Source organism: Phaseolus vulgaris, chromosome 1 (genome assembly GCF_051622355.1).
Source record: "Phaseolus vulgaris cultivar YP4 chromosome 1, ASM5162235v1, whole genome shotgun sequence".
Taxonomy (NCBI): domain Eukaryota; kingdom Viridiplantae; phylum Streptophyta; class Magnoliopsida; order Fabales; family Fabaceae; genus Phaseolus; species Phaseolus vulgaris.
Window position 1 is genome coordinate 32,133,669 of NC_143498.1, and position 25,844 is coordinate 32,159,512.

Sequence of the window (25,844 nt, forward strand, 5' to 3'; positions counted from 1 at the left end):
AGCTGGGGAGGGGCCACGTTAATCTCCGTCAGCAAGGCTCTTTTGAAGCCAGTGTGTGGGAGACGAAGCTTGATCCGTTTAAAAACGGTAGAGTAAAGGAAGAAGAAGGGCTTTCCTTCGTTGGCACGATCATCAGTGCACATGGGTTCGCCCTTCGCACAGGGACGAACCGAGACGTACGCGTCACTCTCCCTCTCAAACACTCGTCCTTTACAATCTGGCTCTTCGTCCCGGTGCTTCCTCTCGTCCTCATTGGAGGTGAGGGTGGAGGTCTCGGAGAGGAGTTCAGCGGAAGCCCAAGGGTAGAGGGCTTTGTAATCTTCGCTGGGAGGAGAATTGGATGTGGTTTTCATTCGAGCCATCTCGAAGAAAGCTAAAAAAAGCAAGAAAAGAAAGGAAGAAAATGAAGGTTCAGAAGAAGGCAATGGTGTAACTCAGTAAAACCAGAAAGACAGAAGATTCGAAGAAACCCAGAAAACAGAGGAACAGAGAAAAACTAGAGAAACCCTAAAATGCAGAAATTTAAACAGTCCCAGGAAGTTATTAAGCAGCGGAATCGATAATGGCACCCAGTTCGCGAGCCAACAGTTGGGGAAGTTGTGTACAGAAGTAGGAATCAAGCAGGTGTTTGCATCAGTCGAACACCCCCAGACGAATGGGCAGGTCGAGTCAGCGAATAGAGTTTTGTTGAGGGGTTTGAAACGCAGATTAGAGAAGGCTAAAAGGGCGTGGGCAGAAGAAGTACTAAGGATCGTATGGGCTTACCACACCACACCTCAATCTTCCACCATGGAGACGCCTTTCAGCCTAGTATATGGGTCAGACGCCATGATCCCAGTGGAGATCCACGAGAGTTTGCCTTGTTTCCTAGGTTTCATGGCAGAAGAATCCAATGAAGAAAGAAAAGTGAACCTGGATTTGATAGACGAAACTAGAGAAGAGGCGAGAATAAAGGTTGAGGCTGTAAAGAGAAGAGTGGAGCGTCAGTACAGCTCTAAGGTGAAGCTGCGACAATTCCAGGTTGGTGATCTGGTCATGAGGAAGGCTCATCCTTACGAGTTGGAAAACAAGTTGTCTCCCAATTGGACTGGGTCGTTCAGAGTAATCAAAGCCAAGGGGAATGGTTCATATAAGTTAGAGACTCTAGAAGGAGGCCACATCCCACGTAGTTGGAATGCGGCGAATTTAAAGTTTTATTTCAGTTGAAATTTTGTAAAGGGGGAACTTTTTTTCCCTCCCAGGGGATTTTTAATGAGGTCACCCAAATAAAGAAAAGAGAAGTTTAGGATATTTCTGCCTTAGTTTTTCCCTCTCATGTAATATCAAATATTAAAGAAACAAAAGACAAAGACTCAAGGCTACGCCAGGCGTCGCCAAGACAAGGCATCGCCAAGATGAGGCATCGCCAAGACGAAACATCGCCAAATTAAGGAGTGAAGGTCAAGTTCAGAGCAAGATAACAGGTATGTTGAGTAAAAGTTAAAATCCGGGTGCCTAGTCCTTGAGCAGGGGTTAAGGGATTTCTTCGGGACGCCCCCTCCTCAGGTATGAATAGCTGGCCCCGGTATCAGATATTAGATATAAGTTAAAACCCGGGTGCCTAGTCCTTGAGCAGGGGTTAAGGGATTCCTTCGGGACGCCCCCTCCTCAGGTATGAACAGCTAGCCCCGGTATCAGACGTTAGACGTAAGCTAAAACCTAGGTGCCTAGTCCCTGAGCAGGGGTTAAGGGATTCCGTCGGGACACCCCCTCCTCAGGTTGGAACAGCTAGCCCCAGCGTCTGATGTTTAGACACTTCGCCTTGGTGCTTTCAGACACCCTGAGGACGATACGACGCTGCTGTAGTGGGCCCTCCTCAGGCGTGGGCACCAAGCGCGAAGAGATAAGGGCTAAGTTACTCTGGTGTTTAGACACCCCATGGGCGATACAACGTTGTTGTAATAGGCCTCTCCACGGGCAAGGGCACCAAAGCGCGACTTTTGTCCCAAGTGTTTAGACACGCTGAGGACACCCAGAGCAGGTCTCTCCTCGAGCGTGGACACCCAGTATAGGTAAGATAAGTCCTCCTCGCCCTCGAGCGATGTTGAGGCCATAGAAGAGATCAAGTCCTCCCTCGCCCTTGAGCGATGTCGAGGCCAGAAAAAAAAAAAAAAAAAAAAAAAAAAAAAAAAAAAAGACCCCCTCCTAAAGCGATGAGGAAGTCGGCAATGCCTTTGGCTACAAGTGCCTCGGGGCTCAAGAAAAGTAAGTAAAAAGCAGGTTGAATATTTTTATAAATTCAGAGGGAAAAAGAAATTCAAAGAGTAAGAAGGAGAAGCATAAAAGCATGAGTTATCAGAGACAAGAAAAATACACAAGGGTAAAATCCTCCTTTGCCTTTGGGCAATGACCAGGCAGGCAACGCCCTCATGAGGAAGATTCCTTACAGATACGAAGGCCAAGCAAGGTTCTAAGCGGAGAGACCAAGAGAAGGGTGTGTGCTACGACTCCGAAAGAAAGAGAAAGAGAGAAAGTCACGTACTACCTAAAGAGTCAAAGGTGAAGCGATGAAGATACGAATCGAACGTGAATACCAATTGTGCCTTTGATAAAGAAAAAGAAGCAGAAGCAAAAGATGCAAGGAAAGTTAAAACAAACAAGGATGCAAAGACAAAAGTTTAAATAGCATTCAAAACAAATCAAGTCAAGAGTTGGAATTACAAATCAATATAAATGAAAGTTGGTTATGGTTACAAAGAGGGGCTACTCCTCAGAGGCCTCCAATGGCACGATTTTGCCATCAACCACTTCATTCAGAGGGCTGCACCCGGAGACGTCGATACCCGGGTTGGCACAGGCCGCTTGGACTAGAGCCTCTGCGAACCCATCGGCGAAGCCAGTGGCAGCCTCCGCGACCAGCTTTTCCTCAGCAACCTTGAAGTTGGCGACTTGAGTGGTCATTTCTTGGTCTTTGGAGGCCAAAGCAGCCATCAACTCTTGGACCTTGGCTTGGAGGGTGGCGTTCTCACTGGCTAACCGGGAGCATTCATCAGTCTTGTCCGCGAGTGCGACCTCAGTTTTTCCCAGTGTCTGCTCCCGATCCACACACTGGTTCTCAAGCTTCTTTTGTTGCGCCTTTGAGGTCTCCAGCGCTGCTTCCAAATCAGCGGCCTTCACTCGGAGGGGCACCACCTAATTGAGGAGTTCGGCATGGGCTTGCGGCACCTCATGCAGTCGTTTGTTAGCCTCCTCTTTCGCCTTTTGCGCCACCCTCAGAGAGGTCTTGTACCCATCCTCCTGACGCCCCCAGTGAGTGGCCAACCTCTCCTTCTCATCCTTCAGGGAGGCAACCTCTCTCTCTAGCACTTGGAAGGAAGAGGCTTCGACAGCTTTAGCCTTGGCCTGCGCATGCCAGGTGTGGGCGCAAGACATGAAGGCGCCCATGTAATAGTAGATGCTTTCCTTCTAGGGCCCTTCAGCTTGGCCGTGCGAGGACATACTACCCAAGAAGCCCCTCAGTGAGTCTTGCATTGGGAGGGGGAGTTCTGGGGCAGGTGGTGGAACTGTCGTGGAATCAGCTTCAATTCCACCCTCCAGGGCCGTTGGTTAAGGGGGGGAAGTGGCACTTGGAGGGTCCTCCCTCAAGGATTCAGCCCCATGCGAGGAGGAAGTGGTAGAAGTGATTGTCTGAGGGGCATGCTGAGTTCTTTCTCGTTTGAAGACTTGCCCCCCAGCAGAGTCTTCATCGTCGGAGGCCACCCCCACTACCCTTTTCCCTTTGTCAAGGGGGGTTGATGAAGTAGCAGCCTCGACCAGCGCGAGGGGCATGGCCGCAATGGGAGGTGGTGAGTGTGGAGGCTGACTAGGAGAGAGTTGGACTGGTGGAGTTGATGACGTCGTGGTGTGTTGAGGGCGAGAATTGGGAGAAGATGGAGAGGCGTTGGAGGTTGGAAGGGGGGACCCCCCAACTTCCTTCGCCGAAGCCCCGTCTTTGGACTTCAGGACATGAGCCAGCCTCAACCTTCGTTGTCTATCCATCTTCGAATCTGCACCAAGAAGATAAATGCAGTAGGGGTTAAGCACAAGTCAAACATTATACAAAGAAAGCAGATAAGTCCTACACTAAGTAAGAACAAGCAAGTGTAGTGAAGGAAGAGTTATAAGGGTGGCTCTCATACTTATGTATTTCGCTAGAGCCTCAGCGTTGTACTCTAGGCTTATCAGGGTGGCAGTGTTGAAGGCCCCCGCGCTGGTCAGAATTTGACAAGCCTCTCGATCGTTCGAGGGCAACTCGTCAAGGGATTTGGGCTCCTTCACCCAATACAAGGGCAAGCCGTCGAGGGCGGAGGGGTCAAAGTCAGAACAGCAAACTTTGAAGAATTTGCCCTTCCACCCCTTGAAGGATTGTTAGAATAAGATCGGGAGGACCCTTCCAGGTATGCTGTTGAAGCTCACCCAGAGGCTTTTACCTTGCTTCTTCACTTCGAAAAATGAAGGAAGATGTCGACGGAGGGAGCGCGTCCGAAGAACCCGCACAAGATGTCAAAGGCTTTGACAAAGGCCCAGCCGTTGGGGTGTAGCTGGGCTGGGGCGACGTTGATTTCAGTTAATAGTTCCCTTTCGAACCTGGAGAAGGGCAGGCGCATCCCTATGCGCTTGAAAACCACCTGGTAAAAGTAGAAGAAGGGGACACCATTATTGGCCCGCTCGTCCCCCCACATACAGGCTCCCCTAGGGTACAAGGGAGCACTGCTATGTCGTCGTCGTGCTTTTTCGCAAAGGCACGATGGTCGTAGGCGCTCGACTCTCCTACGTGATCCCTCCAGGCCTTTGTGGAGACCAAGCTCGAGTACTCGTCGAGCAGCCCATCTAGAGCCCAGGGGTAAAGGGCCCTATAGTTGACTTTGGGGGGTGGAGGGTTGGCCATTGTTTTAGTACGCGCCATTGATGAAGAAACTGAAGAATGAAGAAAAGAAAGGGTTTAGCAAATGGGGTCAGGAAGAAAAGGGGGAAGAAACCCTAAGAAAACCCCTACCCACACGGGAAATCCAGAAAAGAGGGGAGAACGAAGAAATGTAGAGGAAAAGAGAAAAACACAAGAAATGCAAAAATATAAACAGTCCCAGGCAGTTATAAGTGCAAAATAGTAGAGGGGAAGAGTCGTCGAAAAGGAAAAACTGTACCTTTAGGTGATCGGGTGGATGAAGGTTGGGAGTGCGAAGAGAGAATGCAGAGAGAGCTTTTGGAGAAGAAGATGAACAATGAGTAGAATGTGAAGAGAACAAATGGAACAATGCCTTGAGCGCGCGATTTCGAAAGGTTATAACGTTAACTTGGAAGCGCCAACGACACTCGTCCCCAGCTGTAGGATCATGCCACGTGTCGAGAGATTAGCATACGACTTAAAGCGTCACATCTTCGGCCCAGTGAACATCGCGTCAGACGCTCAGAGAGTGTCACATCAACTACTCAAGAGAATGTCACATCAGCAAGAATGCCACGTGGACGATAGGGCGAGGCCTTAGTCTTTTTGCTGAAACAAGTATCAGCTCAAGACTGGGGGGCTTGTGTACCGCCCCAGGGCATTGACCAAAGTCAAAGTCAAAGTCAACGTTTGGTGGGACCCCTCAAGGGACCCAAGAAAGAAAGTCAACAGATTGACCGCTCGAGGCGTCGCCTTGTTAAGGCGTCGCCAAGAGAAGGCATCGCCAGGCTAAGGCATCGCCAGGCTAAGATATTGACGGTGTTACCCCCCTGATACTCATAGGTAGGAAAGACCATGGAGGGGGCGACAGCGCAAGGAGGCCTCGGGCCTCGACAGCTCAAAACAGTAACAAAGAGAAGAGAAAGGTGGTTTCAGGACCATAGTTCTAATACCAGCAGGGAGTACCCTGTCTCGTGAAGTACCCACGCCACCTCAGGGAGACCCCTAGGGTAGATACGACCCATGAGAGGGCCAAACCCAGGGGCGAACCAGGTGCGTGGTGCGTGAGTAAAGTAGATACATTCCCAGGGCGAATGACTAGAGGTTGGGGCGCATGAGTTGGCACCCAGGGAGTCACCCCCTGCGCCAGAGGCACTTCGAGGAAAAAGGACTCACACAATGGAATAACCCTAAGTTGGGTTGTGGCGCTGTGAGGCACTCTGCGTAGAGCAGCGATCAAGTTAGAAGAACATGTGGCAATAAGCACTGAAAACATCAAGGCTTTCTGATGTGAATGTAACTACAAGAACACATGATTCTTGACATTCTTAGGAACAACTTGAGCTGGATTTGAAAGGCACTTTACTTTAGAATTGGATCAATGTTCTAAATTCAAGAACTCACCAAAACTAAGCACCAACCAAGACTCATATGGAAGTCCATGTATTGTCAAATTGAATCAAAACAAAAGGAAAGAAGAACAAGAATTAAAACTGGACAGAATTTAAAAGCTAGCTACTGAACCAAAACAGAATTAAGAACACAATGCTGGAAACACAAAATTAAACGGTAGAAAAAGGAGTAAACTCTAGGAATCAAAACTACCGAATGGAAAATTGAAGAAAAGGGAAGAAGAACACTTATAGAAGAAGATGCTTGCTGGATTTTGAGAATTGGAAGAAGCCATTCACGCCACTTGGAACCTTGAACCAAGATAAGTGATGGAGTGCCACCACTTGAAGCTCACCATAGCTCACAAGATAAGGCAAAGAAGAGGAAGACTCAAAACTCACAAATTCTCTCCAAAATTGAGTATAGTCTCTCTACTATAAAATTCCAATCTGAATTGTGAAGGACCTAAGCCCTCCTTTTATAGGAGTAAGGGCTGGTCATTTACATAGCTTATTCCCTAAGCTACCCAAAAAACTCCTAAGATCACACCCCCTTACTAAGCTCACTCCCCAAGCTTCTAGAATTTGCTAAGCTAAAGCCTAAAGATGCTTTTACAAAAGAGGTGTCTCATGTTTCCCTCTAAGCACCTTTCTAAACATTATTCTATATTATTTACAATTTAAAAGAAACTATAAAGAGAGATATTTAATATGAAGCCTATTATTTGAGAGTTTGTAGACTTCTTTATCTTTAGGCTTGATCTTCTCTTTGACTTCTTTTAATTTGTGAGAAGACTAGAAGGAAGAACTTCAAATGTGTAGGTGAAAATCCTCTTCCTTCATTAATAAAATCCTCTCCTATTGGATATCCATCATACTCCCCGAGTTGGAGAGAATTCGTCCACGAATTCAGTACTCCTGCATAAAACAAAGTCAGTTTGCTATTATATAAGAGAAGACAAGAAGAAATGGGCAAACATGACTTATCACTTTGAAATGTTGGGAGTTCAGAAAAAGATGGTCTATACACAGACCATGTTGGAAAAGATTGTTTAGGAATGATATTATTTGGTAAAATAGGAAATATGAAAAAATCATCCTTAACATTCTTTATCCAATATGGTGTGGAAGTAGGAACCTTAGGTAATGAAAATGACAAAGAAGAAGAAGACCTTGTAGGCGTAGCACGAGTCAACAAAAGTGATTGAGTTGAGAAGGTATTAAGACTCGGTTTATCATGTACTTCAATTTCCTTTTCATTTTCTTTTTGAGTTTCTTTGGGATTGGTCCTATATGCTAAACGATGTGGTAAAGAAACCCTGGGCATTAAGTCTATTTGGTGTTCAATCCCTCTTAAAGGTGGTAAGCCTTTAGGAGGATCTTGAATCACATCTTCACAGTCCTTTACCAAATTGTCCAAACATGTGGGACTATCCTTAGCCGACTCACAGTCAATAGTCCTAGGAATAGCTAAAAAAATAGGCTTTTGAGTAACTATTACCCTTTTAACTTGTTGTGTGGACATGAGAAGGCTTCTCTTGGAATTTTTTATATCATTTTCTTTCTCTCTTTTTTCTCTCATTTTAACTTGGTCCTCATGTACTTCCTTTGGAGAGAGAGACTTAAGAGTGACTTTGTGTCCATGGAAGTGAAAAGACATTTTGTTGGTAAAGCCATCATGAAAAACTTTTCTATCAAATTGCCATGGCCTACCTAAAAGAATATGTGTGGCTTCCATTGGGACAACATCACACAAGACCTCATCTTTATATTTACCAATAGAAAATGTAATGAGGACTTGCTTGTTAACAACTATCTCACCCACCTCACTCAACCATTGTAACTTGTAGGGCTTGGCATGAGAGATGGTAGGCAATCCAAGTTTGTCTACCACTCTTGTGCTTGCCACATTCGCACAACTCCCCCCATCCACAATCAAAGAGCATACTCTATCACTAATAAGACACCTTGAATGAAAAATATTTTCTCTTTGAGTTTCATCAAAAGGTTTTAAAACTTGTCCAAGCATGCGTCTTATTACTAATAGGTCACCCTCATGTGGGCTTTCACTTTCACTCTCACTTGGGGATCTAGAAGGTGAGGAATGTCTAGAAGATTCGGACCCATGCTCACTACTATCTACCCCATCATGCATATACATAGCTCGTTTAGAAGGGCAATTAGAAGCAATATGTCCATAGCTTAAGCATTTAAAACACTTCTTACTAGACGATTTAGGTGGTGATTTAGGCCTAGAATTGGAAGTGGAAGGCTTAGACTCTCTAGGTTTGAAAGTAGAGTCCTTAGAAGGGATATTTGAAAAAGAGTTATTTTTATTTTTCCAAGAAGAGTGGTAGTAGTTATCCTTAGAAGAATTTTTGAAAGCATTTTTCCTTGCAAGTTGATTTTCAATTTTGCTAGCAAGGTGCACCACATTTTCCAAAGAAGAATATTCTTGTAACTCTACCACGTCTTGAATGTCCCTTCGAAGGCCACTCACAAACCTAGCTATCTTAGCTTCCTCACTCTCATCCATATTAAGTCGAATTAAAAGCGTGTCTAGTTGTTTAAAGTAATCATCCACACTTAGCGTGCCTTGATGAAACCGTTGGAGTTTCAACATTAGGTCTTTCCTAAAGTGTGGGGGTACGAATCTAGCGCGTAAACATGCTTTCAAATCGTTCCAAGAGACCACGGGCGGCCTCTTGTGTAGGTCAATGTCCATGAGGTATTGATGCCACCATTGCATGGCATAGTCCAAAAATTCTAAAGAAGCTAACTTAACCCTATGCTCATCCCTAACCCCATTTACATCAAAAATTTGGTCAACCTTAGCCTCCCATCCTAAGTATACATTGGGATCACTATCACCACTAAAACTAGGAAGTTTTACATTTGGAGAACAAGGGCCAGCCACATGTTGGCGCCTCTCTTCATGGTGATGATGTCTTGGCCTTGGATTATCTTCATAATAACCATGGGAGTGCCTTGAAGAATGCCGACTAGGAGGAGGAGTTCTTCTCTCACGGTTTTGATGCATTTCTTCTCGGTTTAACTCCAAACTTTGGAGCCGTGCTTCCATCTTCCTTATCACCTCAAGATAGTGAGCATTGGATTGCTTGGCATTCTTTAAGTCTTCATAAAGGGCTGCCTTTTGTGGTGAGCACGGTTTGGAGGACTCTCCACTAGAGAAATGAGCCATGAGCAGAAAATACACAAAAACAGCAAACAAAAACAGTGAAAGAAACTTGTTAAACAATTAAAAACAGTGAGATATAGGTTGCTGGAAAATGCCCAAGAAAGCACTCAAACCACTCCAAGAAAATATTTTGTCCTCAACCAAGCCTTGCTTGTGAAATGGAGTAGCTTCAAGTGAAATATGTTACAGCAAACCAACTTACTTAAGAACAAGTCTCCACACAACTTTAAGAAGAACAAAAAGACAAGCAAGAAAAAGGTGTAAACAATAAAAGCTAAACCAAAAACAGAGAGTAATGTATGACAAACTAGAAAGAATATGAATGAAAGACAATCAAGAAAAATAAGGAACTCAATGAATAAAGAAGGCACACAAAAAGAGTCCTAAAGAAAAGTGCTAGAGTAGATTAAAGAAAACAGAAAACAGCTACTGGAATTTTTTTTTTTTAAAAGCAAACTGTGCTATGTTTACAGATTTAACTGTACCGATTGAAAGCGAACTGGAATGTGAAAAATTAACCACAGAAACTTCAATGTCTTAACTCAAAAATGGCACTGGAATGAGGTAAAAACAGTAAGCCAATTGAGAGAAATAAATTTTTCAAAATTGCTGCCCAATTACCGTATTCTTTTCGGCAGTATTGTACACTTTTCGTATTTTATTTATCATTTTTTGTGTACTTGGAATTTTTGAGTGATTCTTTTTTCTATGCTTTTGTAACACTTTGAAGTATGTAAATCCAAATTTTCAGAAATTTCCTATGAGCCAATTAATTGCAGTAAATTGAAAACAGTAGCACGTTTGTAAGAAAACAGAGGAGCCTATTTAGGAATGAAAAACAGTATGATGAACTAGCAAAGACATAATGGAAATTGTGTAAAGGAACTTGTATAGAATGAAAATACAAGCATGAACTCAAATCTAAAAAGGAAAATGCACAAAGGATCAAGCAATAAACTCAAAAAACAGAAAGTAAACCAAAGCAAGAAACAATTAAAGCAATAAAAGTACTACTAGAAGTAATGACAATTATGGAATAACATGACTAAGACAAAACTTGACATGATTACAAAATTAAAAGACATATAACAAGATATAACCACAAGTGAAAGGAAGCTTAAGGTCAGCTCTAGGAAGGAGAATGTCATTCCAAAAGAGCAGCCATACTCATATGAACAATGAGTGCTAAAGTCCTTTTCACAAACACATGGTGTAACAAAAGAAAACAGCAAGAAAACTCAAAATAAATCCTAAAACAGAATGGTAAACAACTTGAATTAAAGAGCTCTTGAAAGTGAAGTGCAATACAACTCAAGAATTAAGCAAAAACAAGCCTAGACTCTAGATACCACATGATGTGAATGTAACTACAAGAACACATGATTCTTGACATTCTTAGGAACAACTTGAGCTGGATTTGAAAGGCACTTTACTTTAGAATTGGATCAATGTTCTAAATTCAAGAACTCACCAAAACTAAGCACCAACCAAGACTCATATGGAAGTCCATGTATTGTCAAATTGAATCAAAACAAAAGGAAAGAAGAACAAGAATTAAAACTGGACAGAATTTAAAAGCTAGCTACTGAACCAAAACAGAATTAAGAACACAATGCTGGAAACACAAAATTAAACGGTAGAAAAAGGAGTAAACTCTAGGAATCAAAACTACCGAATGGAAAATTGAAGAAAAGGGAAGAAGAACACTTATAGAAGAAGATGCTTGCTGGATTTTGAGAATTGGAAGAAGCCATTCACGCCACTTGGAACCTTGAACCAAGATAAGTGATGGAGTGCCACCACTTGAAGCTCACCATAGCTCACAAGATAAGGCAAAGAAGAGGAAGACTCAAAACTCACAAATTCTCTCCAAAATTGAGTATAGTCTCTCTACTATAAAATTCCAATCTGAATTGTGAAGGACCTAAGCCCTCCTTTTATAGGAGTAAGGGCTGGTCATTTACATAGCTTATTCCCTAAGCTACCCAAAAAACTCCTAAGATCACACCCCCTTACTAAGCTCACTCCCCAAGCTTCTAGAATTTGCTAAGCTAAAGCCTAAAGATGCTTTTACAAAAGAGGTGTCTCATGTTTCCCTCTAAGCACCTTTCTAAACATTATTCTATATTATTTACAATTTAAAAGAAACTATAAAGAGAGATATTTAATATGAAGCCTATTATTTGAGAGTTTGTAGACTTCTTTATCTTTAGGCTTGATCTTCTCTTTGACTTCTTTTAATTTGTGAGAAGACTAGAAGGAAGAACTTCAAATGTGTAGGTGAAAATCCTCTTCCTTCATTAATAAAATCCTCTCCTAGTGGATATCCATCATGTGGCAATAAGCACTGAAAACATCAAGGCTTTCCTAACAGTTCGCTAAGGTACGCGTTAATTCAGTTGAAGTTTTGAACGTTTCGAGGAACATTTTGATACGCTTTCAATGCACTTTAACGCGCTTTAAATGCGGGAGGTGTTTAAAAAGGGCTCGAGACGTTTGAAAAGGATCCGAGTTTTGACCTAATTCTCACAGTTTACACAGAGCCACAAACTCTAGTTGTTTCACGGTGCACCCACTGTGCGCACAGACAATTAGGGCACATAGTACTAGCTACTCAGTATTTTCGACCATCTTCAGAGCATCCCTTCAGGGTGTTTCGATACGGAGGAGTGTCACCTTTGATGTTTCTCGCTAGCTGACTTAATCGTCAGAGTGCAAACGGCCGCGAGGGCGCCCCTTTGTCCACTTCTTTTCAGGTACTCACAAACGGAGCAGAACGAAGGTGCTCTAGCTCGCGAGGACAAGCCACGCGCAAAGACGGTTCCAGTCAACCGGCGGGAACAAAATTTATACAAAAGAAACTATAAAGAGAGATATTAATTGAAGCCCATTCTTGATAGCTTGTAGTCTTCTTTTGGCTTTAGGCTTGGTCCTCTCTTTATTTAAATTCTTCTTTAATTTTTTAGAAGACTAGAAGGAAGAACTTCAAATGTTTGGGTGAATGACCTCTTCCTCCATTAGTAAAATCCTCTATTATTTGATCTCTATCAGTCTTCCCATGGAGCACTTGCAAAAGGTGAAGGAGCATGGAGTTCATGAGACATTGCCTTAGAGTTAGTTTTAAAATAAGAAATACATCTAGGGTAATGTCTTTGAACATCTTTCCTCATAGGTGGCCAAAATAATTTTCCCTTTAAAAGCTTTAGAGTTTTATTAACTTCAAATTGGCCCATGAGTTCTCCTTCATGAATTTTTTTTTTTATGTGTGAAGGTAGTCTCGTTGGTACAACCATTGAACATGGAATTTTTAACACTTTGCAATGGTCGTCTCAATAAGACATGACAAGTTTCTTTAGGCACTACATCACATAAAATTTTATCTTTGTAGATGCCGATAGATAACTCGACCTTCACTTGTGGGTGATATCTTAGTATATACTCAAAATAAACTACTACATATTTATCTATGCAATTCTTAAGGACTTGATGCATAAGCCTCATGAAAGTGCTAGGTGCTTTAGTGATTCCAAAAAGCTTCACTAACCACTCACATAGTCCAAATTTAGTCTTAAAAGTAGTTTTCAACTCATCACCCTCTTTGATTCTTATTTGGTGATATTCACTTTTAAGATTAACTTTGAAGAATGTAGTGGACCCCATGCAATTCATCAAGCATATTATCACGTCTAAGAATAGGTACAACACAAGGACTTAGATTCTTTCGAACACAGCCCTTCTCCAACACTTCCCGAAATTGTGATTCTATCTCCTTGGTCTTGTCATGATTAGTTCCATAAGCTGGTCTATTTGGTAGATTAGCCCCTATAACTAAATCTATTTGATTTTCTATACCCCTAAAAGGTGTAAGTTCAATTTTGTCTTTAGGGAATATATCAACAAATTCTTTTAAAAATGTTTTCTCTTGAGGAGGTAGCTCACAAATTTCAGCAAGTGTGATAGTGCATGCAAGTGTTCCCTTACAAGAAAGGAGGTCGAAAGGTTGTTCAGATAGAAGTATATTTTCAATTTTTTCTTCTTTCTGAATGACTTTGTGGGAATGAACACTCTTTTCCCACACCTCAGATTGGTCCATAAGAACTTTCTTTTGATTTTCTATTTTTACATTTTCTTCACTCTCACTAGTTTGTTTTTCTTGGCTACTATGGTCACCTTTGTCCCTTAAGATCATAGATCTTTCATTGGAACAATAAGGTGCTAAATGACTTTTACCAAGATATTCTAAACATTGATTTATTCTAGCTTGAGTGTGTGAGATATGCTCGGATAGGTTTTGGGAAAGTTCTAGAGATGTTTCTTTTATATGTTCTTCCCCTATTTGGAACTCATCCTTGTCATAAGATACAAAGTATGAACTTTGTTTTTGAATTGATTGTTTTCTCAATTTGTTTTTCAACTTTAATGTTAAGTTGAATCAAGTCATTTAAATCTCTATAAGGTAAAAGTTCAACTTTGTTTCTTATCTCAAGTTTGAGACCACTTAAAAACCTAGCTATAGTGGTATGGTTGTCTTCGTTAATCCCTGCCCTTTTTATATATAGTGCCATCTTTTGCCAATATTCTTCTACACTTAGATTTTTTTGATGAAGTCCTTGGAGTTTGTCCATTGACTTCCTTTTGTAGGATGAGGGAATATGGCGACATCTCAAGGCTCCCCTGAGGTCATTCCAATATGTAATGGGAGGGTCCTAGGGGAGATGTCTCTCTCTTTTTAGGGCAATCCACCAATTCATAGCATTTCCTTGAAAACTTAAGATGACTAAGGGTACCTTTCTTTCCTCACTCACTCTATGGAAAGCAAACAATTGTTCTACCTTCATTTCCCAATCTAGATAGGTTTCTACATTTTCTTTCCCATGGAAATAAGGTAGATCTACCCTAACCTCCTTAGGCTTTCTTGTTCTTTTCTTTCTCTTCTAGTTCTCCTAGGGAGTGGTTGATAATATTCATTTATCCTAAGACTTTCTTCCCCAAAAGATTCATGATTGTGAGAACTAGATGCATGTGAATATATTTTTTTAGATTTTTGAGAGCTTTCATCCTTTTCTTTAGCCATTTTCAACTCTTCGATTTGTGCCTTATGTTCCAATTGTCTATATGAGAGTGATTGAAAGTCCTTGGCTAATTGTTTTAAAAGAGTTTTAATGGACTTTATATCACTTTTACTAGATTTAGAAGAGTGAGTTGACATGGCTAAAGCTTTGTGTTAAAAGTATTTTACCTTAAGAAAGAAAAGGAAAGTAATGAAGGTAGTTTTCCAGGAAAGAGAGGTGAGTCACTAGGACTTCTTAAGTACCAAGTCTTTCCTTGCCAAAACCTATCCCTCAAAACTTCACACAATTCTTTTTCTAAGTAATTTACTTATATCACAATTAGGAATGAAAAGTCCATTTTTATGCAAAGGAAAACAATGCAAAGCAATTAAACAATGCAAATCAAGTAATTAAAGTAAAGCAATTAACTAAGCACAAATTAAAGATTGCTAACTACAAAGCTTTAAACTAGACGATTCCTAAGGTGAGGCTTCTAGACAGTTGGAGCCATTAAAGACACACTCACCGTCTACACGTGATTAATCCACTAATGAATTAAGTTGAATGTAATTACAACTCAAAGAAATACAAAGAAATTGAATTACACAAAATAAAATTCAGATTTCCTAAACTATGCACTCCTTGGCTTGTGATTGATCTTCCTTGTTGTGTTCTAGAAAGTGTATGTGTTTGTATTTGTATTTGTATTTGCTGCAGCTCCTTGTCTTAACCTCTTATGGTTAGTCAATTAAAATCTTCAAAACAGTACCTACTAAGTAGGGATATACTCACCACAAGGTTAATTCCACTTAACAAGCACCAATTGAATTTATCCACCAACAATTTAGAGGTCAAGAAATGAAAGCAAGAAACAATTCAAATTTTAAAACAGAACAACAGCAAATGGATTTGAATTATATGACACAACTTAGAAAGAGTTTTGAATAATATTGGGCAAGCAATAAAAATAGACACTCAACAAAGGATGGCACACAAATGGAACCTAAAGAAAGGCACTAGAATTGATTAGAAAAACCAAAACAGCACTACTGGAAAATTTAGATCCACAAAGCGTGACTTAAAATATTTATGCTGATCTGGCTATTTTGAATTTGATTCTGAAATTTTAACCACAAACGATTCAAGGTCTTAGAAAACTTTTGGCGCTGGAATCACATCAAAAATATGCACCAAATAATTGTGATAAATCTTTCAAAATTATTATCCAACTACCGTATATTTTGGCGCCAGGGTGCACACTTTTTTTGTTTTATTTATCATTTTTTCTCTATTTTGTCTTTTCAGTTGATTCTTTTTTTCTTGATTTTATAAGACATCAAACTGTATAGATCCATATTTTTATAATTTTTCTTCAACGTATTTGAAATTAATAACAAAAAAACAGCCAGCACAGAATTTGAAAAACAGAGTAATCCTAATTCTGGAATTTAAAAACAGAATGAAGAACTTCAAAAACACAATGGAGTGAATGTATATGAATTTGTATGGATCTAACATACAAATATGAACTCAAACTAAAAGAAAAATTCACCAAAGGATCAACAAACACAGAATTATAAATCTGGACTCAAATCAAATCAAGAAACCAAAATTATCAACAAATTCAGCACTACATGGAATTGATGACAAATTAGGAGAAACATGACTTAGACAAAACATAATTGGATTCATAAATTAAAATGACTCAAGAAACATATAATGAACCGAATAGAATTGCAAACAAGACTCAAACAAACTAAAAACAAAACAGCAAAACAATTCTATGTAGATTCCTACATAAATGTGAAAATTAGAAGCTCAAGAACAATTTGAACACAATGCACCGATTGAATTTCTTCAAGCAGCACCTAAATCAAATTAAAATGCAAAAAACAGCAAGACAACATGAAGAATTGAAGAACAACACAAACATAAAAATGAAAGAAGACACTTAGCTCTTGTAGAACCATAGCTCATGATACCAAATGATGGATTTGTGCCTTCCTATTTTCGATTTTGTTGATGAATTGCGGAAGCTACACGGATTGGAGATGGAACAAGGTCCTCCTAAGAGTGGTTGTGACCTTGAAGGTGCATGATAGGTAGGATTTGAGAGTGGTGAGGCAAATTCTACTTGGAAAGGGCGAATTTGTGAAGATTAAAAGCCTAACCTAAGAGGTTTTGGGCAAAGAGTGATATTAGCACAATTTTGGCAGCAATTCACTCATGTATTAATCTTGAATTGACAGGACCCAAACTCCTTTATATATAACAAGAGTGGGCTGAAAATGAAAAGAGAATTGGAGGGAAATTCAAATGTTGGCACATGGGAAGGTGGCTCCTAAATTCAGCACATGTGAGGTAGGTTCTAGAATTCTTCCATGTGCTAAGAGTTCTAGAACCTTACGCTCCACTTAGGCTAAATGTGGGGTTGGACCTAAGTTTAATTAGGAGTAGGAAACTCTAATTAAACTTAGGTTAGCATTTTAGATACCACTTTGCATGTTTCAACAAAAATACAAAAGAATTAAACTATGCTACTTTTGACAAAAAAATGTAAAAACTATTCTACACTAGAGTTTATGACATGATCTTCTGATGTTATATCCATCTCCTCATTTCCCCACCGGTGTGTGTAGGTTGGCATTTTGCGCCCACAATGGAAAATTACTCTTTAATGGCCAAAACCCCAAAGTTAAACTTAAAGAGAAGGCAAATTCAGGAGGGATTCTTGATACGAAAATCAGCATTCCAGCAAGCCTTTTTAACAAATTCATCAACCTACACATATTTTAACCAAAACAGCCATACAGGTTTTGTGACAAATATATTAATGACTAACACCTGTGAAAGTTTCCCTCTCATTCGAAGGTGAAGAAGCATGCCACCAGAAATGGGAATCAAATCCAAAACCTGTTTGTCAATGGTGTTAAGACCTACCAGTGAAGCCAACTCTCACTCCCTGGCACACCGCATTTTCAATTCAATAACCAGATATGCTGTAGCACAGCTGCAAAAACACTGCTTTATGTTTAGACTTTCCACAACACAAAATAGTGATTAATTTCCACGCAATAACTGAAGTACCCCAAGTTACATTACGGTATGCTGGAAGGGGAGGAGGAAGGATGACTCACCGGCGGCGGGGTCCTGAAGGCGAATGGAATCGCGCATTGCGTAACGCAGGTACTGCGAAATGGTGAACTGCTTCTTCAACTCGTACTTGTCAATTTGGATCCCGAACAGGCCGCAACCGCGAAAGGACTCCACAATCGACGATCGCACCCTTTCTTTTTAGTCTCACCGATCTTCGCCGACACGATTCTTTTCTTCTCTGAGGCAAACCCTCTGGCCCGTTCCTCCTCTGTTCTCTGCAATTAGGTTTTGAAAATTTGGAGAATGGTTTAAAAGGGTTTGTGTGAAGGCAACGTGTAAACCAAAGAAAACGCGGGAAAAAAATTAAAATTACTAAAAAAATTGGGTTTAGCTTTATAAAACACGCTATTTACTTAACCTCCGTTTATCGGAGGTTATTAAAACTTCCATTAAAAAATCTTCACTAAAAATAAATATTTTTATAGTGATATATACTATTTTGTAAATGTATTTTATATATATATATATATATATATATATATATATAATACAAAACCTTGTAATATTTGATATTATAAATTATTATTTGTTGTTTAGAGGAAAAAAGTTAGATTCACTACATTTACTAAAAAAAATCATTTTTAACGAAGTTATATTTGGCATTATCGATTATGGTTTTAACCCTCGTTAAGTGTGTTATCCGCAGTTTGTTTTTTTTTTGAAAAATCTAGCGTCGCTAACTGATTACTGACGTACCGGCGGTTTGAAAACTCCTGCTATTCCTGGAGGTTTGAAAACTCCTGCTATTCCTGGTAGTTTGAAAACCCCTGCTATTCCCGACGGTTTTAAAAATCTCCGCTATTCCCAGCAGTTTTGAAAACCCCCGCTATTCCCAACGGTTTTCAAACCCCCGTTATTTTCGGCTGTTTGAAAACCCCCAATAGGAAGTGTATATATAAAAAAGTAGGTGACAAATAATAAAAATGTTAAACCAAAATATCCCGATTATTTTCTCATACCCTATGTTCTTCTTCTATCACCTAACACTAATACATTACTACTCTTTCAACTTTTTTTTATTTACTTTCCAAGGTTTCATAATATTATATAGGTATAATTTTTTTCATAATAAAAATATAGATACTGAATTATTAATGTAGAAAATGTATGTACAAGGCTAAAATACATAACAATATTCTATTATAATTTATTATTACTTTATATAATGTTTACTAATTTAGCATTGTAAAATAAAAACGAATATAAAATATGGAAATTCATGGTGTAACGTGGTTATAATGAAATCCATTTTAAGAGGGTTTGAGATAGTTTCAGGTTTGAAGATCAACTTTCACAAATCAAGGCTAGCAGGTGTGAATGTGCAGTCAAACAAGCTTCTCTGTTATTCCAAGTTCTTGAATTGTAATCTGATGGGAACACCCTTCAAATACCTGGAATTCGAAGTGTGAGGGAATCCAAGGAAGAAATCGTTTTGGGATCCTGTACTAAGCAAGCTCAAAACAAGGTTAAGTGTGTGGAAGGGGTGGTTTTTATCTTTGGCAGGAAGGATGTGTGTTATTAAGTCCGTTCTCAATGCAATACCTCTCTTTTACCTATCAATCTTCAAAGCGCCAGAGTCCATCTACAAAAGCATTATTAGTATTCAAAGGAGGTTCTTGTAGGGGTGGGGCAAGAAAAGGAGACCCATTGCATGGGTAAGTTGGGAGGACCTGTGTAATCCAAAAGAGGAGGGAGGGTTGGGGCTAAAAGATATCAAAAAATTTAATGTTGATCTCCTAGCAAAGTGGAGATGAAGGTTTTTGTCTTAAGACAAGGGGAAGTGGAAGGAGGTGTTAGAATCCAAGTATGGGGGGGAGCTAGATTGTCCCCATTTACCAGTAAAATATCAATCTTGGTGGTGGAGAGATCTAGTAAAGGTGTGTAGGGAGGGAGGTGGAGAAGGGTGGTTCCAAAAGGAGGTTCATTGGGTACTAGGTAGGGGAGATAAGGTTAGATTTTGGGAAGATGTGTGGATTGAAGATACAAGCCTTAAATCCTTGTTCCCTAGATTGTATTCTCTGTCAGCAAATAATGAGCAAAAAGTTGAAGAGGTTGGGATGTGGGAAGGCTTGGATTGGAAGTGGAGGTTAGGATGGAGACGTGACAGATTTGAATGGGAATCGGAGTTGGAAGAAATTTTTTCTCAACACCTAGTGGGGGCTGATGTAAAGCAAAACAAGGATGATGTTAGAGTTTGGGGAGAAGAGAATCTGGAGAAGTACTCAGTCAATGCAGCATATAAAAGTTTATCTGTTGGACGTGGGGGTACCTACCATGCAGCTTTTGAATACCTTTGGAAAGCTAAAGCGTTTCCCAACTAGGGAGGGGCTGAGTAGAAGAGGAGTACAACTGAGTTCTCTAGCTTGTGTGCTATGTGAAGTGAAGGAGGAATCTTGTCAGCATTTGTCCCTAGAATGTACTTATGCACAGCAGGTCTGGTCCTTATGTCTTAAATGGTTAGGTATCACGCTAGTTCAACAAAATAGCCTCAAAGATCACTTTCTGAGTTTCCACATACCTCAAGCTAGTTTCAACCAAAATTTGGTCTTAAAAGGTATTTGGGCTGCCATTATGAGGTGTATTTGGGACCAAAGAAATGCAATTATTTTCAAACAAGATGTAGTTGATGATGAAGAGATTCTGCAAATGGCACAGCTTAAGTCATGGTTGTGGATGAAGTATAGAGCTTCTTATAACTCTCATTCGTTTACGAATTGGTTACTTAATCCGTTTGTCTGCTTAAAAAGCATTAATTAGTGGGGTTTTACTCTGGAGGCAGAGGGTGGTAAGGGAATCTACAAAAGAAGGGGAGGCATTTAAGTATGGGCTAGTAAGAAGGAGTAATGAGGTTACGGACAAGTGGAGTCGGTTTTGGTTTATGCAGAAGGTTATTCTTAAACACATGTATTGCTAGGTTGTATCTGTGTTGTTGGCGTGAGTTTGGTGAAGAATTTTGTGGAGGTTTTGGGATGTCATAGGATTCCTTCAAGGTCGTATGTAGTACAGTTTTTAATGCTCTGGGGAGGGAGCGTGAAGCACATATGCTTTTTTGTCTCTCTGCGAATTCCAGGAAGTATCTTTGTAGTGCAAAAACGCTGGAATAGATTTGATTTTCTGTTTTGAATCTGTCATGGGTGTGGTTATGCTCTATTCACTGCTTTGTGCTATAGTTTGGCAGGAACAGCAGTAGCTGGTTCTGGCTTAGCTTGGAGGATCAGGTTTTCACGGGAGTAGGGTACTGGCAGGAGTTTAAACGTTCCTATGATGTGCTTGGATTTGTGGGTTTGCTCTTTGATCCTGCCTGTTGACCGGAACGCTGGAAACCGCCTCGTCAAAGGATCGACGTGCGCACCGCTTCTCACTTCCGTTCCTCTCCGGGATCTACCTCAAGAACCTGCAAAGAAACAGAGCGGCGCCGCTGCGGCCGATCGCACTCCAACGCTCAAGTCAGTGACGGTATCACCAAAAACTAAGAGAACAAGAACCGTGCAAATCCTCTCTCACAGTCAGCTCTATCACTCGCAAGCGTAAAGTGTATAAACTGAACGTGCGTACCTCAGAAAGTTTGTTAAGAACTCTTATATACCTGGTAGCTTTCTCTCTCCTGGCAGTTACAGACTTGGACACGTGGCTCACATCCAACTGTACACGTGCCATCATCTGGAGGCTCCCTGACTTGGCGCTGCTTCTACTCTCATTTTGGCTAAGTTACTTATGCATGGTACTGCCCAGTGCATAGCTAACTTAGGAGTGCGATCTCTACTGGAACTGACGAGTTAGGGGCCTTCATACACCTTCCCTGTGGTCTCGCCGGCCGCCTTCACAATCTGCTTCTCCTTCATCTTCGGCGATGTGCTCGCTCTGGCGATCTCCAATGACTAGGTCGCCTGAATCTACATCTGGCGACTTCATCTTCAACCTGGCGATCGCCGATTCTGGTAAGCTGGAAATCGGAACACGCCAATATAACAACTGGCGACTACACGAGCCCCCCGACTTCCTTCTCTTCTGCCAACCTGGCGCCTTGTCAATACGCCTATACTGTAGGAGGATGCCACGTCATCACACCCGACCACCAGGGTGGTACACTCTTTGCCTTAGTTACAGGAACAACAACTTGGGTTGCCATTTGGATAATTGGGAAAGGAATTTACAGGGTCAAAGGTAATGTTGTATGGAACTGGAAGATAGCTGATCCTGTAGATGCTTGAAATGGTTTGCTGCATAATTGTCTGGATATGATTCTATGTATGTATTATTCTGTTAATTGCTGCATAATTTGCTGTTGTATATGGTTTGGTATGGTTGCTGCCACATACAATTCTGTAATGCTGCTTTTCTTTGGTTTTCATTTGGATGTTGTTGTATGTAGTTCTAGTTATAGGCTTTATTCCTCCTTTTTTGGGTTTGTTATGTTGTAGTTTAAGCCAATTATGGTTTTTGTTCTATGTGTTAAGGAGGAGTAATCTTGGGATTTTTTTGTATACGGGATACCCCTAAGTATCCCTCTTAATTTAATTTATTCATTGCTGATAAAAAAAATAAAAATAAAAAATAAGAGATTTTGCACTTTACCCAGTAAATTTTATCCCATCCTTCATTTATATTTTATCTTTTTCTACCCAAAGTTGTGGGGTCTGAACGTTAAGAACTTGGAAAGGTCATTCCATTAGACATTGGCCTTAAGTACAGACAAATACACTATTCTTACATCTAGGATTGATATTAACTAAATTTGAACATTGAGTTCCTGTGAGTTGGCATTTATTAGCAAACCTTTGAATATTTTTAATCTTCATAATTTATGTTGGTTCTAAACTCTATTAATAATATTGCAGCCATATTTGTTAATTTTTTTTTCAAACTATTTTTTAACTGGTATTTTTGTATTGTCAATGCAATGTAGTTTTTTTTTCTACTGCATCCACAAAATTGAAAAAACCATGTATCAAAAGGTAACATTCAAACAAAACAAGGCCCATGAATAACTAAAACCAATGAAACCTTGAAAAATGAATAAAAAAAAGTATCACTTCTTCTTAGTCATAAAAATAATAAAAAACTAATAATATTTTTCAAATATACATATGATATACCAGGTATTGTGATACAGGTACATTTACATATTGATGTGAACATATCCTGAATTTCAAGGTTCCTGAAAATAAATCAACTCAATGAAAAAAAAAAACAATTGTGTCTAATAATGTGGTGATTAATAAATTTGAAAAAGAAGTGAACACAAATTACTTGGCTAATATGCAGTTGGAAGTGGAAGGGGAGCCCGTTCAATACTTGACTGAGGTGTCATTGAGGTGCATGTGAGCATGTTTAGTACCTTCTTGATGTGCATATGGAGGTGGATGGGGAAATGGAGATGGAATACCTTTAGGATTACTTGTTTCAGGTACAGTTAGGGGTGGACTTTGTAATTTGTATTATAATACCTTTAGGATTACTTGTTTTAGGATTACCTTTGGGATGGAATACCTTTAGGCTTATGTAACCTACATATACTGTAGCATATGGCATACTGGATTCTTGTTCTGTTGTTATCTTTTACTTGTCCAACTCACTAAGATTTAAGCTTACACACATGCACCAGCACTACACCTGCTCTCAACCCCTCCCTGCACCATTCAAATTGTTGCTCAATATCGTGTTCTCATCATATGATATCCTTTTTCCCTCAGTTAATGCTCATTGCTCATGCTATGCTTCTATCTTATTATCTCACCTAATTTGTATTATAATAATCATACACGTACCATATCAAAAGGTTACTAAGTTAACCCTTTGCAACTTTTTAACAGCAGAAAGAGGTCTAGCATGGAAAACCTTGACATGTATCCACTGGACAAGAAAACATAAAGGTTAGATATAGTGACATTTTAATTAAATAACATTTTAATGGCTGAGGTGGAATTTGGCAGCATTTGACAATTTCCAAATTGATGACCTTATAATGCAAAGACATTTGAATCAACTAAAACTATCGAGTGTAGTCAGATCACCAGTTTCTCTCCTTTTTATGTTGCCCAGCTTATGTTTAACTAAAAGTACAACTCAAATAAAATTCCAATCAACATAAAAGCATTAACACTTCCACCCCACACCTCCTACCTAATCTCAATATAACTCCAAAATTCTCCATTAAAAATGATGCTCGGTATCTATTTATTAGGCCAAAAGTGAACTTGGCAAACTAAAAAATAAACTAATAATGTTTAGAAGATTGGTTTAGAAAGGATGGATCGAAAAAGATAATCTAATTTGGTTGTACCTAAAGCTTGAGTTTGGGTCTAAGCAGTCAATCAAATTTGCTAATGCATTATTTTATTGGTAACTAACTTAATATGACATGCCTAGAAACACATACTTGTTTCCACTCCACCAATTGTTGAAGCAAATCCATCACCTGCATGAAACAAATATATGAATAAATATATAAACAAACACATCTTTTGTGTATATGATACCATGGTGCAAAAATAGATGAAATAAGGAAATTAATCATATTATACGTGCTTTTTTAGGTTCTTGTAAAGAGTAGGATGCAGTAGTGTACTTTGGGAATTTCAGACAAGAATCCCCAAACCTTGTCCTCTGTCTCTTAGTTTCTGATTATCAAAAGAAATTAACAACCACTAGTTAGTTGACATAGTTCAGATTATCCCAAAAATCTACAAACGAATGTAATATATTAAATAACAAATGAAAGTAAATAGAAATCGAAAAAAAATTGTGATGATTTGGACATGTGAGAAACAAACCAACACACTAGTGACCAAACTCACATTCAAGCTTTGTCATATATAGCTTATAGTTAGAAGTGGGAAATTTCTAAAAGTAGAAGCAGGCCACATTGACAACACCAATGTGAACTCAGTCTATCTATGCACGAAACGAAATGTTAAACAATTATTTTGTAATGTATACCTAATACTTCACAAATGTTTAAGGGAGATGATATAATGTTGTCATTTCTGTCAGATGAGATAATTTAGAATATGGGTTGAGGGAAAATGACTATGAACCCATAAGAATTATGAACAAGAAAAATATAATCCAAAAGAAAAAGCAAGGAATAAACAAGAACGCTTATGAATGAGAAACTATATAAATCATCTATATTCAACTACGATCATCTGGCCTATCCCCAGTTCACCATCATTCTTTATTCTCAGCTAGTTACTTTCACTCCTCATGCACCTCTTTTTACCTACTTTGCTTTCCAAAAGAGATTTACATAACTACACTCCTCATTCAAACTCTGAAACTTGATCGGAGTAATGGAAGAGAAGATTGTCGTGGGTGAGGGGCTTCCTGGAAACTACACAAAACAAGTGGACCAGGGCCTCAGCTTGGTGGTCGAGGTGGTGGCGAACCACTTCACAACCATTTGATCTAAGAGTTAGCAAAATAAGTGATCTAGGCGTGAGAAATGGGAAAATTGAAAATCAATTTTGAAAAACCAATTAGGTCATAAAGAAAACGAATAACAAATAGGACTCACGCTAAAACGTTGAATCTCACAGGCGTAGTCGCTGTCGAACACACCCAACTCCTTACTCTGAAAATCCTTCAAAAAAAATCGATTCACCCTTCGCAAAAGCTTCATTTCTTCGAATGATCCGCTCCCACCGCAACCCTTCCCTGGCCGCGTACTCTCTCGTTCTCCGATCCCTCTCCGGCGCTGGCTTCTTCTTCGGCGTTAAAATTAAAATGAGAATCAAAATCAAAATCGAAAGGGTTGGAAAATGATTTACCTCTGAAATCAAATTATTTGTAGTCTCGTGCGAGCAACAAAGAGTAATTTCTCTCTGAAACGAAATACTCCTCTCACACTAGAGTTTGTTCACAGCGAAGAGAAAATAAACTTTTCAAAGTGTAGATTCTTAAAAACAAAATAAATAAAATATTTAGTGCGGTTTAATAAAAAACCCCTGACACTTACAAAGGTTTGAGAAACCTCCATAAGCTGAGTGTATTACCAGAGGTTATTTTAACCTCTACCAATAAACCTCTCCTAAAATCAATTATTTTTGTAGTGATTGTTGATAATATAAAGATTTTCATACAACTACAAATTATCATGTGTAACTTTATTTCATAGCAATAAAATTAAAATGTATTTATATTGG

At 39.7% G+C, this 25,844-nt stretch overlaps 1 non-coding gene across 11 annotated transcripts; it reads right to left on the reverse strand.

Annotated features, from left to right (window-relative positions):
- Positions 1-17,223: 17,223 nt before the first annotated feature.
- On the reverse strand, positions 17,224-25,606 carry LOC137835903 (uncharacterized). 11 transcript variants are annotated; one of them, XR_016520487.1, is made up of 6 exons: positions 25,470-25,606; positions 25,217-25,396; positions 24,229-24,320; positions 24,080-24,118; positions 17,682-17,915; positions 17,224-17,565 (listed from the first exon to the last, which is right to left on the reverse strand). It is a non-coding gene; the product is annotated as an uncharacterized LOC137835903 (transcript). The 11 variants fall into 11 exon arrangements; XR_016520490.1 differs by having other exon boundaries at positions 24,225-24,320; XR_016520485.1 differs by lacking the exons at positions 17,224-17,565; positions 17,682-17,915 and adding exons at positions 22,714-22,858; positions 22,951-23,553.
- Positions 25,607-25,844: the final 238 nt, after the last annotated feature.